Source organism: Giraffa tippelskirchi, chromosome X, assembly GCF_054371585.1.
Source record: "Giraffa tippelskirchi isolate mGirTip1 chromosome X, T2T-mGirTip1v1.2.pri, whole genome shotgun sequence".
NCBI lineage: Eukaryota > Metazoa > Chordata > Mammalia > Artiodactyla > Giraffidae > Giraffa > Giraffa tippelskirchi.
Window position 1 is genome coordinate 103182949 of NC_137289.1, and position 17938 is coordinate 103200886.

A 17938-nucleotide genomic window follows, 5' to 3' on the forward strand; every position below is an offset into this window, starting at 1 on the left:
ATTTTTGTCTTGGGCATCTGTTCGATTCAGGGCCCAAATACCGTGTCAATTGTGTAGCCATTGTGGCAACTTGGCAGGGTTCCTTAGGAGTACAAGAGTCTAGCATGGCACCACACACTGAGTTACCTTGGCCCCTAGAGAAGAAGGGGGTTGGTCAAGAAGCACCCAGAGCCATGGCTTCCAAACATTCCACAGTCTGGCCTGCAGTGGGGTTCTGCTGAAGGAGTTCATCCTTGTGGGCATTCTCAGAGGCCTCCCAAGGCAGGAAGTCCTGGGTTTGAATGTCCTTGCCACTCAGCTTGAGCCAGCAGCAAGCTGCCATCAGTGCTTCTGCTAGGCCCCAATAAGCCAGCTCCTCCTCTAGTATACTCTGACAAATGTTAGCAGGGCAGCACAGCTGCTGAGTACAATAGTAGCCCAGGCACATAACCAAAGAGCTCAGGATTTTGGTCAAAGAGAAATTCTTGAACCAGCGGACCCTGAGTAGCTGAGGTGCCAGGTGGGGGTGGCTCAGTCGGCTTGTACAGGCTGGTGCCTGGAAAAGCCTGCACAGTGCTATGTAGGTCTCGTGATATTTGCCCACCACATTTTGGATCAGTTTATCATCCGAGCCTTCCATGCAAACCATGAGCCTCCTTCTTGACTGGCTCATATCTGCTAGCAAGAGGAGGGATGACAGGGATTGGGATGGGGTCCTCCTGCCTTCCTCTCCCTTCCCAGGCTTGGCCAGATCAGGGAGGGGGCTGAGGGTCGCAGAAATGATGTGGTAGCTCAGGCATCCAAGAGAAGCTACCCTAGGCAGGAAGCTGCAAGTGTCTTTTCCTCCTGGGTCTTTATGAATCAGGGGGACAGCCAGCTCTCAGGTGCGGTCACAGTGACTAACTAGAATCTCTCCTGGGCACAGCAATTCCAGGAGAAAAACCAGACTAGCATGGAAATAGATGTCTTTCAGATGCTCTTGGGGGATGCAGAGTAAATCACAGACTGGCAAATGCAGAGTAAATAGCCAAGATGGAGACAGAGATGTCTCTCAGTCTTCTGTCATTCACTTTGAAAACTTGAGACAGGAGTGGAGTAGGGGAGGGAATAAAAAGAGGAGCACTGAGGGAGGCTAAGTGCAGGGAATGTGGAGTGGAGATGGGGGTGATAGGGGAAGCTGGAGGACCTTAGAGATCCCTAAGCCTCTACAGAGAGTAGAAAGTGCCTGACTTGAGAAATTGGCTAGGGGCTAGGCAGGCCTAACAATGATGATTTTTGACTCCAACTCCCCTGGTACCCAGTCCTAGGCATTCCTCAGCAGCACTGCCAGTATCACCAGCACTAGCAGCAGAAGCAGCAGCCTCTGCGGATCTCTACTGGGTACCGTAAAGTTGGTTTGAGCTTAATGAGTTCCTTGCAGGGGAACAGAAAAGAGTAAGAACAGAGTGAGAGGAGACAGGGAGAAGGGATACAAGAGAGAGAGAGGGTAGGAGGAGTATAGAAAGGCAAACCAAAGGAGTCAAAACACCTGCAGAGATCAAAATTTCAGTGTTCCTTACCCTCTGACAGGCAGCCTTCTGGGGCCTCCTGTGTTTGTCCCTGAAGGCATAAAAAAGGGCAAGGACAGCCACCTGTAGTTTGGGAACCTCACACTCCCTACCCACTACTTTCCCCACTCTTTGGTCAGCCTTTGCTCACTCACTTGGTTGTTTTGTGTGGTCCATGAATACTGGCAGTGAAGGGACTGGCAGCTGACTGGGCTCTGGGGCCAGTGGTGCTGGGATGAGTGGTGTAGCCAGCATTGCCGCCACCTCTGGAGTTTGTGACAGCTCCTGCATGGAGAGATAACAGGCCCCAGGACCAGAGTGTGCTCACAGAAAAGTTGGAGAGGAGTCTCTTGTTCCTGCTGTGGCCAGAGGAGAAAGTACTGAGAGGTAACAATCTGGTTCAAAGTTGTATGTATTACTGCCTGCTTGCTTAAGGAGGCTGTCCTGGCCCCCAGCCTGCCGGGAAAGAGACAACAGACACAGTCCAACTTTGCTGGTCCTTCTTCCTCCCCCAGGCTCAGTTCCAGTCCAGAGCAGAGGGAGGGTAGGAGGCAGTTGGAAGGAAAAACAGGAAGTTAGGTGGTCAGGCTATAGCCAAAAGGCCACCTCACAAGACCAGTTAATATTTCAAACACCTCTCTCTCCCAATTCCAACCAACCCAGTCCCGTTTCAAGAGTTTTTACAACTTTCTCCTTCTCTCCTCCTCCCTCTACCTCCATTATAGTTCTCCTGTTAGAAGCTTGTGAAGGAGAAAGGGGTGTTGGGGGAGGGAGATGTGAGGGCCAGAAGACAGGCTGGGAGGCCAGATGTGTTCCTGGATATATCAGCTGTCCCCCCACCACCACTCATATTTCTTCCCTTTTCTCCAGAGGTCCTGATTCCAAGAATGAGGGTAGCAGTGGGAGAAGGGAAAGGGCACAGGAGCAAGCCACCTCAGAGAGAAGCTTGATTGCCTCTGGCCTGTAGGATTCACAGGGGCTTCCTCCCCTTGGGACAAGCCTTGTCTCCCTGCCTTCTCTCACAATCTCTGCCTCCAGGAATTTTCCCTGAGAATTGAGCCAGTCTCTTATTTTGCTGCTGGTGAGTTTGCCAGTGGAGCCCCCAGATGATCCTAAATTCCGAGATAGCCTTCACCCCCACTCCTTGGCCCAGCCTCCATGCCTCTCTCCCATCACCAGATCAGAAATTCCTAGGAGAAATGAAGATTCTTACCACAATCCAATACCCTCCTCAACTCTTCCTTTTCAGCCTAACCCTCAGAACCAGGGTCTTTTTGAATTGAGAGTTTCAAGACATGGGTTCCCTCCTTCCTCTTGGTCACTGTCTTGCTGTGAGGCGCTATGAGGAGGGTCCCCTCAGTAGACTTTCTGGTGAGAATGGAGAGAGGAGAGAGTGGTGGTTACAAACACAACTGTGTCAGGCCCTAGTTCTACAAAGCTGAATTCTTACCTCAGCCAAAGAGGGCAGAAAATAATTTGGGCATTTTCCAAGTGGGAAGGGTAGCAGCAGCAGCTTTCTTTCTCACTCTATCCATCCCCGCCCCTTTCCCCTCAAACATCCTGCCCTTCATCCACACTAGCCCATTTGCCTTTTGATTCCCCAAACCAGCCAGTCTTGGGACTTCCCTGGAAGTCCAGTGACTAAGATTCTGTGCTTCCACTGCAGAGGGCATGGGTTCAATCCCTGGTCAGGGAACTAAGATCCTGCATGCCACAGGATAATAACAACAAAAAAAAATCTAAACCAGCCAGTCTCTTAATGACTGTCTAATCCTCTCCAACTATCTATCAACAAGACCACTTATTCTTCCATAGTCATTTTCAATGCCACCTATTTCGGGAAGCCTTCTCTGAATCCTACCTAATACAAGGTCCTGTCCTCTGCATTCTCCAAATCTGCTTTGGGATTGTTTTCTAGAGCACTTTTCATACTAGAACATAATTATGTGTGTCTCCATTGCTCCATTGTATTAGTTTTCTAATTGCTGCTGTAACAAATTGCCACATACTTAGTGGTTTAAAACAATGTAAATGTATTACCTTTCAGTTCTATATCAGAGATCTGACAATAGTCTCAGTGGACTACAATCGAAGTGTTGGCAAGACTCCATTCTCTGGAGGTTATAACAGAATCTGTTTCCTTGACTTTTCCAGTTTCTAGAGGCCACTTACATTCTTTGGCTCGTAGTCCCATTACTCTCTATCTTCAAAGCTAACAACAGCAAGTGGAGTCCTCAAACCTCATAATTCTGATCTCCTTTTCTTCTTCCTTTCTCCACTTACAAAGACTCTGTGATGACACTGGGCCCATGGGGATAATCCAGGAAAAATTTTCCTATTGTAGGATCATCTGATTAGCAAACTTGATTCCATCTGCAACTTTAATTTCCCCTTGCCATGTAATATAATATATTCACAAGTTCAGGGATTAGGACATGAAAGTCTCTGGGGGCCCATTGTTCTACCTACCATATCCATCTCAACTATGAATTCCCCAAGGGGTAAGCCATGTCTGATTTATCTTTGCAATCCCTGACCCTGCACTCCTCCCTACAGCTATGTCTCTGGGCCAAAGTGGGCACTCATCAGTAATTGAGCAAACATGTTTACCTGTCATGTTTACCAGATCTTTCACTTCTCAGAGACTTGAACCTTCTATAAGTCTAACCTAAATTTTACCTGCTTTGTTACCATAATTGGACTAATACCAAGCCCTGTGGTGCCTCAATCCTTTTGCTATTTGTCCCTGTCTAGTGAGATCTAACTGGAAAAAAAAAAAAAACCTGGCAACTAGCTCTGCCAATGAGGCCATAGCAGAGAAAGGTAGCCAGGTCTCCTAGGATGGTCATCCCATTCTTGAGACAAGGTTTCTTCCTGTTCCTCATAGGTTAGGTCTTTAAAGCCTCTGCCATCTGTGTTGCAGGGGAAAGTAGGAGAGTGAATACTCCCCACAGGAACACCATCCTCCTTGAGGGGGCCTCCCAGGCACCCCCTCCTTTGAGGCCTGCCTGCCCCATTCACCCAACAGTTCCTTGGTGGCCTTCTATATGTGTGAGGGAATGGGCCTTGTCTTCTCCAAGCTAGAGAACTAGTACCATACCCACATCTTGGGAGTCTGTCTCTTACACGCTGTACAGAACTGGGCATGTGAAAAAAGCTCTGTAAACCCAAAATCTGGCCCCAAACTAGTTTTTCAAGCTCTATTCCTCCTATCACCTGAGACTACTCTCTATTTCCTTAAAAAGGCATAAATGAATTCATCACCTTGTCTTTCCCTAAGCTATTTCTTCTGCTAAGAATGCCTGCCTTTCCCTCCCCATACTGCTCTCCCTTCCTCAAACTACATAAACATCACCACCACCACCACCAAATCTATTTATCTTTCAAAGCTCAGCCAAAATGGTTCCTTCTCTGTGTGATATTCCTTACCATTATGTTGAAATTTACCCCTCCTTCTTTTCCATCCTCTCAGCAGTTCATAATTCTATTTACCATGGACTCCATTCTCCCTTGGTGCTAGTTGTTTGCTTACTTATCTACTTTCCTACTGGTTGGTGGATACTTTTTGGGTTTATTTACTTCGGTGTCCTGCCCATCACCCTAGCATTCCCTTCATCACATAGAGCCTGACACCAAATTTGTGGTCAGTCAGTGTTTACTCAGCAAATGAATGTCTCTCTCATCTTTTCCTTGGTACCATGGAAAGCTCAGGACAAGTCTTGGTCCATGTGTTGCAAAGTCCTCCTGCTTTCATGACCCCTGTCCTTCTCACTCCGAATTCCACACACATACTTTGGCCCTTGTGCCCTTTTCTATACTCATCCTCTGTTTGGCCCAAAATTGCACCGCTCAGATGACTATTAGAGATTACTCATATATGCCAAGTAATGAAGTTAGAAGAGATTTTAGGGAACCCCCTTTCTGCTTCCCAGTTCATAAAAGGAACTAAGAAAGTGAAACTCCCAGAGAGCAAGGGATTTGCCTAAGCACCTTCATTGTATTTGTAACCAAGTTGGAAGTAAATCCCTGAAAAGCTTTCAGATTTTTTTTTTTTTTTTTTTTTTATAAATTTATTTATTTTAGTTGGGGGCTAATTACTTTACAATATTGTAATAGTTTTTGCCATACATTGACATGAATCAGCCATGGGTTTACATGTGTTCCCCTTCCTGGACCCCCCACCCACCTCCCTCCCCATCCCATCCTTCTGGATCATCCCATTGCCCCGGCCCTGAGCCCTTGTCACATGCATCGAACATGGAATGGTGTTCTGTTTCACATATGATAATATACATGTTTCAATGCTATTCTCCCAGAACGTCCCACCCTCACCTTCTCCCTCAGAGTCCATAAAATTGTTCCATGCATCTGTGTCTCTTATTCTGTCTCGCATATAGGGTTATCGTTACCATCTTTCAAATTCCATATATATGCATTAGTATACTGTATTGTTGTTTTTCTTTCTGGCTGACTTCACTCTGTATAATGGGCTCCAGTTTCATCCATCTCAGTAGAACCGATTCAAATGTATTTTTTTTAATGGCTGAGTAATATTCCATTGTGTATATGTACCACAGCTTCCTTATCCATTCGTCTGCTGATGGACATCTAGGTTGCTTCCATGTCCTGGCTATTGTAAACAGTGCTGCGATGAACATTGGGGTACACGCGTCTCTTTCAATTCTGGTTTCCTCGGTGTATATGCCCAGCAGTGGGATTGCTGGGTCATATGGCAGTTCTATTCCCAGTTTTTTAAGGAATCTCCACACTGTTCTCCATAGTGGCTGTACTAGTTTGCATTCCCACCAACAGTGTAAGAGGGTTCCCTTTTCTCCACACCCTCTCCAGCATTTATTGCTTGTAGACTTTTGGATAGCAGCCATTCTGACAGGTGTGAAATGATACCTCATTGTGGTTTTGATTTGCATTTCTCTAATAATGTGTGATGTTGAGCATCTTTTCATGTGTTTGTCAGCCATCTGTATGTCTTCTTTGGAGAAATGTCTGTTTAGTTCTTTGGCCCATTTTTTGATTGGGTCGTTTATTTTTCGGGAATTCAGCTGCAGAAGTTGCTTGTATATTTTTGATATTAATTGTTTGTCTGTTGCTTCATTTGCTATTATTTTCTCCCATTCTGAAGGCTGTCTTTTCACCTTGTTTATAGTTTCCTTTGTTGTGCAAAAGCTTTCAATTTTAATTAGGTCCCATTTGTTTATTTTTGCTTTTATTTCCAATATTCTGGGAGGTGGGTCATGGAGGATCCTGCTGTGATTTATGTCGGAGAGTGTTTTGCCTATGTTTTCCTCTAGGAGTTTTATTGTTTCTGGTCTTACGTTTAGATCTTTAATCCATTTTGAGTTTATTTTTGTGTACGGTGTTAGGAAGTGTTCTAGTTTCATTCTTTTACAAGTGGTTGACCAGTTTTCCCAGCACCACTTGTTAAAGAGATTGTCTTTTCTCCATTGTATATTCTTGCCTCCTTTGTCGAAGATAAGGTGTCCATAGGTGCGTGGGTTTATCTCTGGGCTTTCTATTTTGTTCCATTGATCTATATTTCTATCTTTGTGCCAGTACCATACTGTCTTGATGACTGTGGCTTTGTAGTAGAGCCTGAAGTCAGGCAGGTTGATTCCTCCAGTTCCATTCTTCTTCCTCAAGATTGCTTTGGCTATTCGAGGTTTCTTATATTTCCATACAAATTGTGAGATGATTTGTTCTAGTTCTGTGAAAAATACCATTGGTAGCTTGATAGGGATTGCATTGAATCTATAGATTGCTTTGGGTAGTATACTCATTTTCACTATATTAATTCTTCCAATCCATGAACACGGTATATTTCTCCATCTGTTTGTGTCCTCTTTGATTTCTTTCATCAGTGTTTTATAGCTTTCAGATTTTTAAGTTTAGTTTGCTTTGCACACAGCTGCTATCCCTTAGCCTTGCATGGAAAAGTGGGTAAATGGTGCCACACAGTGGCTGAGAGGCTTTGCTTCATCTATCAACCTTGTTCCTCAAAAGTGAAATTCCCAACCACATCCTGCTCTTCCTTTCTTTCCTGAAGGATGAGGGGACAGAGAGGTCACCTTCCAGGAATAATTCACAGTATATCCACATAGCCTTACCTTCTTCGGGCAAGGAATAGGACCCAAACCTAATTTCATATATTTACCAGGAAAGGTGGGGAAGTGGAGACAGCAAGTAGCTTGGGAGCTAGAAGTAGGTCTTCCTGGAGGGATTTGGAAGAGGGAATTCAGACCTTCCTTCCCTGAACCAGCTCTGAAAACTGATCCCAGGGCTTGTGCTGCTGGTCTGGCTGTTAACCAAATGTTTCTTTGCTACATCTGGACTGCTAAAGATTGGCTTCATATCTTGGCATAGGACTTCCTATCCAGAATTCCAGAATTTGCAGATTTGAAGATTCAGAGCTGGAGAGGTGGACATTCCCAAATTGATTCTTTCTTTCTTTCTTTCTCTGTCCTTCTCCTTTTCTCTCTCTTTCTTTCATTGAAGTATAAATGACTTAAAATATTATATTACTTTCAGGTGTACAACATAGTGACTTATACTTTTATACTTTACAAAAATGATCATTACAATAATTCCAGTTATCATCTGTCAGCATACAAAGTTGTTATAATATTATTGACTATATTCCCAATCTTGATTTATGTATTTTATAAATGGAAGTTTGTACCTGTTAATCTTCCCCATCTATTTCACTTATATCCCCATACCCCTCCTCTCTGGCAACCATCAGTTTGTTCTCTGTATCTCTAAGTCTAGTTTGTTATGTTTGTTCGTTTTTTTGTATATGAGATTCCCCCTATAAGTGAAATCATGTGGTGTTTGTCTTTCTCTGACTTATTTCACTTAGCATTATACCTTCAACATATATTAATGTTTTCACAAATGGCAATGTTTCATTTTTTTAATGACTGAGTAATAGTCCATCTCTCTCTCTCTCACACACACACACACACACATATCACATCTTCTTTATCCATCTACCTATTGTTGGACACTTAGGTTGCTTCCATACCTTGGCTATTATAAATAATGCTGCTATCAATATGAGTAAATATATATACACACACACACACACATATATATATACTTTTGGAATTAGTGAATACCCAGAGGTGAAATACATGGTAGTTCTATTTTTATTTTATGGAGGAAACTCCATACTGTTTTCCACAGTGGCTATACCAATCTATAATCCTTGCAACAGTGCACAAGGGCTCCCTTTTCCCCACATCCAATACTTTTTGTTTGTGGTCTTTTTGAGGATCAGAGAAGGCAATGGCAACCCACTCCAGTGTTCTTGCCTGGAAAATCCCAGGAACGGGGGGCCTGGTAGGCTGCCGTCTATGGGGTCGCACAGAGTCGGACACGACTGAAGCAACTTAGGAGCAGCAGCAGCAGCAGTTTTTGAGGATAGTCATTCTGACAGGTGTGAGGTTGCATTTCACTGTGGTTTTGACTTGTACTTACCTGATGCTTAGTGATGTTGAACATCTTTTTATGTGTCTGTTGGCCATCTGTATGTCTTTTTTTGGGAAAAAAATGTCTATTCAAGTCCTCTGCCTATTGTTTTAATTAGGTTGCTCATTTTTCTGATGTTGAGTTACATGAGTTCTTTGTATATTTTGGATATTAACTTGTTTTCAGATATATTGTTTACAAATATCTTCTCTTATTCATCAGGCTTCCCTGGTGGCTGAGGCAGTAAGGAATCTGCCTGGAATGCAGGAGACCCAGGTTCAATCCCTGGGTCAGGAAGATCCCCTGGAGAAGGGAATGGCTACTCACTCCAGTATTCTTGCCTGGAGAATTCTATGGAGAGAGGAGGCTGGCAGGCTACAATCCACGGGGTTGCAAAGAGCCAACTGAATGAATTTTACTTTCACTTTTTCCTATTCATTAAACTGCCTTTTTGTTTTGTTGGTTATTTCCTTCACTGTGCAAAAGCTTTCTAACTTGATGTAGTCCCACTAGTCTATTTTTGCTTTTGTTTCCCTTGCTTGAGGACACATATGCAAAAAATATTGCTAAGACCAAAGTCTCCTTCTAAGAGTTTTATGGTTTCAGGTCTTACATTTAAGTCTTTAATTCATTTTGAGTTTCTGCTTGCATATGGTGTGAGAAAGTAGTCCCAGATTCTTTCAATAAGTTTTTTTTTTTTAAAGCATATATTTATTTTTGGCTGCAGTAAGTCTTCATTGCTGTGCACAGGCTTTCTCTGGTTGTGGTGAGTGGGGGCTACTCTCTAGTTGTGGTACATGGGCTTCTCATTGTTGTGGCTTCTCTTGCTGTAGAGCACAGGCTCTAGGGCATGCGGGCTTCAGTAGTTGTGGTGCACAGGATTAGTTGCTCTGTGGCGTGTGGAATCTTCCTGTGCCAGGGATCAAACCCACGTCCCCTGCATTGGCAGGTGGATTCTTAACCACTGGACAGCCAGGGAAGTCCTCAGTAAGGGTCTAAACAAGCTACTTTAGAGGTTAAAAAAAACAAAACAAAACAGTCCTTTCCTCCGTTGGACACAGAACTATATCTTACTTAACCTCCCAAATCCTTCTTGGTCCAGTTCCTAGCACAAATCTTCTACATTATAAGTCAAAAGAAAGGGAGGTTTAGTTTCAGGCAGAAGAGGGGGGAGGGGACAGGTTTTGTGTCCTCTGCCAAGAACTTACAGCATGCCTCATCTGGGAATGGAGATTCTAGGAAGTTTAAGAAACAAGAAGCTTCTTCGGATTGAACTTAGGCCCGGGCCACCTACTTGGCCCCTCTAATGAGCCATCATCCTTGACCCTCAGCTGGCCTATGGCTGGATTCCTGGGTGGAAGGAAAGATGGGGGCAGTTGAACTGCTAGGAAAATGAGGTTTGACTTAGCCTAGTTCCAGAATGAAATTAGGGGAAAATACCTATAAATCAGGCAGGAGCTCAGGGATAAATGAATGTTTCTTCATTTCTCTCTCTTCTGAGTTTCAAGTTCCAGAAACCTGCCCAAAGTATAGGATCCTGAGTAAGCTGATTGTTGGCAGTCTAGGGAAAAGAAGGGGTGCTGAGAAAGATGAGTTGGGGCATAAACAATAATATTTGGATGGAAAGTGGAGAGCACTTGGCTGTGACAGGGGCTTACGCATGGGGTGAAGCATATTCCATGGGCTGGGGTGAAAGTTATGCAGCCAGATGATGTTTAAATTAAATGAAAATTGATTTCCTGAAAATCATAGGAATGGAAAATTCTAGGAAAAGAGCAGGACCATTCCCCAAGCCAAGGAATCAGACCACAATTTCCTCTTCCATCTATCTCCTCAGGTCCAGAGCACAAAATGTCATTTTCCCCTGGAGTTGTCCCTTCACCCCAGAGAAGTGCTGATTCTGGAGATGGGATGATTCTAATACCTTGTCTAAGCCTTTTATATCCATGGAATATTCCATGTATTTTAACTGCCTTTCAAAATCTGACACTCACTTAGAACACAAGAGTAATTTGACCACGACAAGTTACCACCCAGATGGTCATCTAATTAACACCCCATAGTTCTGTGATGTTGGCAAGACAGGGAGAGTTATCTCCATTTTACAGATGAGGAAATTGAGATTCAAAGAGATGAAGCTAATTGACTCAGAATCTTAGTGCTGGAGGGATCTAACATTACTCTAGTCAAAATCACCTTTTGATGCTCAACACCCTACTCCACCCTCCACACCCTACTCCCAGCCAATGTCCATGTCCAATAACTTGGTAGCAGTACTTCATTCCAGGACCGTGCAGATGCTGCAATTCTGGGGCCTGAATACCTCTATCAACTTGTAAATAACTCTTATCTGAGTTGAGACAGGTTTTGTCCAAAGGCCACAGCCTATTAATGTGGGGTCTGAAGTAGGATCCCAGAGTTTAGGCCGAGTTTAGAGAAGAGTTTGCAGATACTTGCTTTTTCCCAAGCTGGGGGTCTCTTATGCATATTTAGCTGGTTTCCATCAGGTATCCTCTTATGTTGTAGTGAAATTAAGACTGAAGCAGAGAGAGAGGCAAACCCACCTGAGCAAAGAGAAGAAATAACAAACCATGGAGTACTGAAAATAAGCCTTTATTCTGAGCCAGGATGAGGATGGGAGGTGCCGGGTGAGGCTGGTATGGGGTGGGGGAAAGGAAGTCTAGCCAACTCCATGGCACCTAGATAGTCTGAGATTAGGAGTTTGAGTGCTGTGGCAGCATGGGGGTCTGATTCCAATTTGATGTGCTAAACTAGTGTGCCACTTTGTGAAGACCACCTTGGTTAGCAACTGCCATGTTGCAGATAAATATCTCCTTACTCTTTGTCAGAATGTTAAAGATTGAAATACAAATGAAGACTCTAGCTCCCTTCTAGCACTGAACTAATTTTGGAGTTGGAGGTAGGGATGGGGTCATCCAGAACCAGAGAGGCTAAGCCCTAGAAATGATTTTATTAGTGTTGTTATTATATAATATTATATATGCTGTTATGTAAGTAATAGTTACCATTCATAGAACTACTATTAATAGGAAAACCAGGGCCTAGAGAGAAGTTATTATCTATGTTAACATTACAACTAAGCACAGTATTTGGTCAGTTTGGGTTAGTTTGATTTACCTGATTAACTCAGTGGAAAACAATTAGCTAGTAGAGCTTCCTGGCATGAAGCTGACCAAATAAACCATTGCTCTGACTGAAGTTTTTGTTTTCCCATCCTTTATTTTTGATTTATGAAGACACTATGTCTGGGCTTCTCTTAGTTTTCAGTCTTCTCACCTCACCTGCATGCTCAGAGCACAGAGAAAACAAGTACTCTTGTGTCTATCACATGACCATAGTTATTCTCTGCCCATTCTACCTTTGCCAAGCCTGGATCACCTCCAAGCAAGAAAAGGAGACTATGGAAAATAGCTTGGAGCCTCTCTCTCAACTCTTCTTCTTCCTTTCCTTCTTAACCTCTCTACTATGGGCCTATGAAAGGTTCTGTACTCCTAACCCAGGGACCAGCCCTCTATACACTGCTTCCCCTCTGCTAGTAGGGGTTCTATCTTTTCCAGCCATTTTATCCACCCATCACCCACTCACTGGTTTTGGCAGTAGTTATCTCTCCCTGAGGAGACCCAAGGAAGCAGAGGAAATGGAAATGATTTTCCTTTCCTTCTATTTTTTAAAAAATAATTTTATCTGTTTATTTGTTTTTGGCTATGTTGGATCTTTGTTGCTGCGCAGGCTTTCTCTAGTTTTGGTGAGTGGGGTCTACTCTCTAGTTGCGGTGCACAGGTTTCTTTCTCATTGTGGTGGCTTCTCTTTGCAGAGCACAGGCTCTAGGCACACAGGCTTCAGTAGTGGCAGCATGTGGGCTCAGTAGTTGTGGCTCCTGGTCTCTAGAGCACAGGATCAGTAGCTGCTCCACAGCATGTGGGGTCTTCCCAGATCAGGGATCGAACCCATGTCACCTGCATTGGAAGGTGAATTCTTTACCACTGAGCCACGAGGAAACCCCTCCTTTCCTTCTCTTGACTTAAGAAAACACTGGGGGAAAGGAGAATTATTTGCATGCTGTGGAAAGCACCTCTCTAGTTCCTCATACTGCTTCCCTCTTGGAAGGCACCTTCTGGTGAAGAAGTCTTTGTTGAAGTTGAAGGAAAACAAAGGATGTTCTAAGGAGCAGGAACAGAGAAGTGAAAGGAAAGAGAAAAGAAATGGAGGCTAGTCAGCTTGATCCCTAGATTCTCATTGGGACCTTGGTTGAGTCTGGAGACCCTGGGAACAGTGAATTACTCTACACCTGTATTCTCTCCTCCTTGCTTGGTTCTCCAACCCCTCCCCCTCTGGAGTTAGAGAGCCATCTTTTGTACAGCTGATGTAATTGAATATACTTGTCAGTGCTCATTTTGGGTGCTTAGGGTCAGGGTGTGACAGGGAGGAAGCTGAACAATGAAAGAATGGTGGGAAGAGTCATTGGGGAAGGAAAGGGGTAACAGTAAAGGAACAAAAATAGTTAAGGGAGCAAAAGGGGAGGAGCTGAGCAGAGGAAGCTAAAAGGAAAGCATGGGGTGGGCTTCCCCAGTGGCTCAGTGGTAAAGAATCTGCCTGACAATGCAGGAGACACCGGTTATATTGATCCCTGATCGGGGAAGATCCCACAGGCTGTGGAGTAACTAAGCCTGTGCCCATATGCCACACTATTGAGCCTGTGCTCTAGAGCCTGGCAGATGTGCCTACTGAAGCCTGCACAACCTTAGAGCCCATGCTCCACAACAAGAACAGCGATCACAATGAAAAGCCTGTGCACTGAAACTAGAGAGTAGCCCTTACTCACAGCAACCAGAGAAAAGCCTATGCAGCAACAAAGACCCAGCACAGCCAAAAATAAATAAATTTTTAAAAATTTAAAAAGAAAGAAAGAAAACAAAAGCATGGGGTTGAACCTGCAGCAAGCCATTCCCCCATCTCTTGTGTGGCTGGATCTAGTCTAACTAGATGGTACCTCAACAACTAGATTGATAGTTCCTACCTCCTCAGTGAGTAAGGGCCCAAAATGTGAAGATTCTTTTCTAATTTCCATGAAACCTCCATCCCAAGAGAACATCTAATAAATACAGCCCTGCTGAAAAATATGAATTACCATATGTAAAATGATGACCAGTGAAAGTTCGATGCATGAAGCAGGGCACTCAAAGCTGGTGCTCTGGGACAACCCAGAGGGATGGGGTGGGGAGGAAGATGGGGGGAGGAAGATGGGTAGGGGGTTCAGGAAGGTAGGACACATGTACCCCCATGGCTGATTCATGTCGATGTATGGCAAAAAACACCACAATATTGTAAGGTAATTAACTTCCAATTAAAATAAATAAATTAATTTTAAAAATATGAATTAGTAAGATAGACTCTTATTACTGGAAAAGGGACCTTAGTAACCCTTTAGCCCATCACCCTTCTCTCCACCACTGCCAACACAGAGCTAAAGAAACCTAAAGAGAAGGTACACCAACAAGTTAGCCATAGCTATATTCCCCTAACTTTGGGGAAAAAGGGAGAAAAAGGCTACCAGTGGCTTTCTGTAACCATGAGTCCTTAACACAAAGGAACACTTCCTGAGAGTAGATTTTCAGGAACTCCTCTATTAGGTTAGTAGAGGATAGATTGGGGAAAAAGGGCCCTTTCAGTACTCCTCTAGCTCCTTCAGAGGATGCTGGAGTAGACTGCTTTAAGGAACAGAACCACAATTTTCAAGGGAGCCTTAAAAAACAAGCCCTCTTGTCCCCATCCCAGTAATCCAGGTTACCCACTGCTCAGGGCTTAACTCCAAACAGGAAGCCATACCCTTTCTATCCAGAACCCTGGGAACAGCACAGGACAGCAAGTTGACAATATGTTTGAAAAAATAAATACATAAAAATAAGAAAGGAAAAGGCTTAGTCAAACCTCAAGCTAGAGGTTATCAGATGTTGCTTGAGCAATCAGAGCCAGCTTCAAAAGCCCAAAGAATGCAATAAAAATTACAGAACATGCTTAGGGTTTGAACTAGAGATTTCCCTTAAAAGGCAATGTGCTGTGAGCAGAGCTGTATGGAATATTTCAAAAATTCAACTCTGTGGCCAGCTCAAGACCAAAGCAGTCATTTGCATATTGCCCTGCAAGTAGATCCACCATCCAAACGCATCATTCAGAGCTCTGATTTCTACCCATTTTTCCAGGAATCCAGGCCTACAGGTCATCTAGTTTATTTTTGCATATAGACATGCCTATACACAACCCTGAAAGACCCTCTCCTTTCAACTTCCTTAGAAAGAGGACAGGACGAGTTACAATAAATCAGTTTTACCACTGGAGGAATTGGGCCACAGTGGCAAAGAGATTTAAGGAGGCAGAATTGGGGAGTACTTACATGCTTCAAACTTCCAAGTCAGTGCTCTATCCCCTATATTTTCACTCCTATCATAGAGGCCGAGGAATTTGAAACCACCCAGAACTTGGATCCAACCCAAAGAATAGGAGAAGGAGGATTGTGGGTGTCAGGGCCTGAAAGGTGGAGGTAGTGTCAAGGAGAAAAACCTTGGCCTTGTCTACCTATGTATGTATAAGACTGCAGCTCTGTGTAAAATCAGCTGCCTGAAATGGATTTAGTTGATGGCCTGGGAAAGGAAAATATCTACTTTGCAGAACATGTTCTCCATCTACAGGAAGGAAACAAGATAAGCTTGAACTCACAGTTAAAGCCCAGTTACCTTTGAACCAATCTATGGTGTCAGCTGCCATGCCATGGGTCTCTGCCTATGTGAAATAATCCAAAGTTCTGGCTCTTACCAAAAGTCTTGTCTCAACCATTAAATTTACCATTACAAAGTACTTGCAAACATTTTACAAAGACCACAGATCCATATACCAGGCCATCTGGTGAAGGAGCTTCTGGAGCTCTGATCACTAAAGGAAAATGGCATAGTGGAAGCAAGTGAGTTTGGCATTTGTACAGCAAGTAAAGGGGGCCAAAGTGGGGGAGGTGGACAACTGCTGTGGCTCCAGGTTACAAGACTCCTCAAACAATCTCTCCCTAGATACACACAAACCTCCTCCCCCATTCTGGGGGTAAGGGGTAAGGTGTGTGTCTAGCCCAGGCTTAACCAGGGAAGTGAGAAGGGGAGAGAAGAAAAGGAGTGGTATGGGACAGGAGGTCTTTGGATCCTGGAGAACAGTGAGACTCAGTTAGGTGGACCTCAGACAACTTAGGTTTTCATTGAGGAATTTATCGAACTGACTGAGCCCCAGAAGGAGGAGTGAGCTCTTCTTGGGCTTCTTCCCAACCCTACACCAGCCTTCCCAGATTGAAGAAACCGACTGCATGCCACCATGGGAAACAAAGCACCCAGTGACTCTAGAGGCCAACTTGGAGTTTGCTGCTAATAGACACTTGGGGTGTTGCTAGGAGGAGAAAGGGTCAAGAAGAAGAAAGCATAGGGAGGGCTGTGAGCTCACCTTTACCACCTCCTTATTTTTATCCATGAGATTGAAGAGCAAGGGAATGAGGCTGCAGCAAACCTATTTGTGGAGGAAGGCAATGTTCTTCTTGTCCTCCTGACTACCAACAAAGTTTCAAACATAGTGATAGTTTACACAGACACAGCCTCACTCCTATGAGAAATAAGGGCTGTGTGTCCAGGAGCTTTGAGTGCCTCAGCTCCAGCACAGCCATGCTAGCTCACTTCCATAGCACTCAACCTCTTCCCACCAGTCCAGAGGAAGAGGACATGGTATCCTTAGGCTCACTGCCTTGAGTGACAACATTCTCCTGGCATGCATACACATTGAGTCATCCAAATTTACCATCACATACTGATATGTAATACTGCTCCTTGATCGCACACATACACCCTTCAGATGTGTGTGTATGTGTGTGCAATATGTGTGTCCATATATAGAATCATAAAATATCCACAATCACACATCCCTGGACATACAAATTCTCACACAACTATATATGCATATACATACTTAAACTTGTACATGCACATCAACCACTCACAGCGCTTACATTCTTCCCCTTTAGGCATAAACATGACCATAATCTGTCACCTCCTTTGTGTACACACACAACTATAACACTATATACACCTACAGGTTGATCTACATATGCAAAGACACACAACTCCCATTCACACAGACTTTCACCCTCTGTGCTTACCTACACATACTCGACAGTACCTTTGCATATACTCAAAATAATGATTTGCAAATACTAGTGTTTTACATTGTTTTCTAAGCACTTATAGGTCTTTTGCATGACATTCTTGTTTCCTGTTTCCTGCTGCTTGTCTTGGACATTTTTTCTTGTTCTTTTTAAAAACTTTTGTATGTAGGAGTGGTGGTCCTAAGATGGCAGAGGAATAGGACAGGGAGACAACTTTCTCCCCCACAAATTCATCAAAAGATCATTTGAATGTTGAGCAACTTCCACAAAGCAACTTCTGAATGCTGGTGGAGGACACCAGGCACCCAGAAAGGCAGCCCATTCTCTTTGAAAGGAGGTAAGACAAAATATAAAAGACAAAAAGAGAGATAACAGAGTCAGGGATGGAGACCCCTCCTGGGAAGGGAGTTGTAAAGGAGGAGAAGTTTCCGAACACCAGGAAATCCCCCCACTGGCGGGTCTGTGAGAAGTTTTGGAATCTCAGAGGGCAACATGACCAGGAGGGGGAAAAAAACCCATAGAATACGTGCCTAACCACAACTACAGGGAAGTAGCCCAGACCCTCGCGTCCGCCACCAGCAAGTGGGGGCTGAACAGGTTGAACAGGGAGGCATGGGTTGCATGCTTAGGGTAAGGACCAGGCCTGAATGCCCTGAGGACAATCTGAAGAAGCTAAAATGAGATAGCAACCCAAACTGTGGGATAGCCAGAGAGAGTG

The 17938-nt window shown here is 44.1% G+C and overlaps 1 long non-coding RNA gene across 1 annotated transcript in view; it reads right to left on the reverse strand.

Annotated features, from left to right (window-relative positions):
* The window catches only part of LOC145536365 (uncharacterized), a 124725-nt gene that overhangs the window by 54323 nt on the left and 52464 nt on the right, over positions 1 to 17938 (reverse strand). The gene's annotated exons all lie outside the window — the stretch shown is intronic.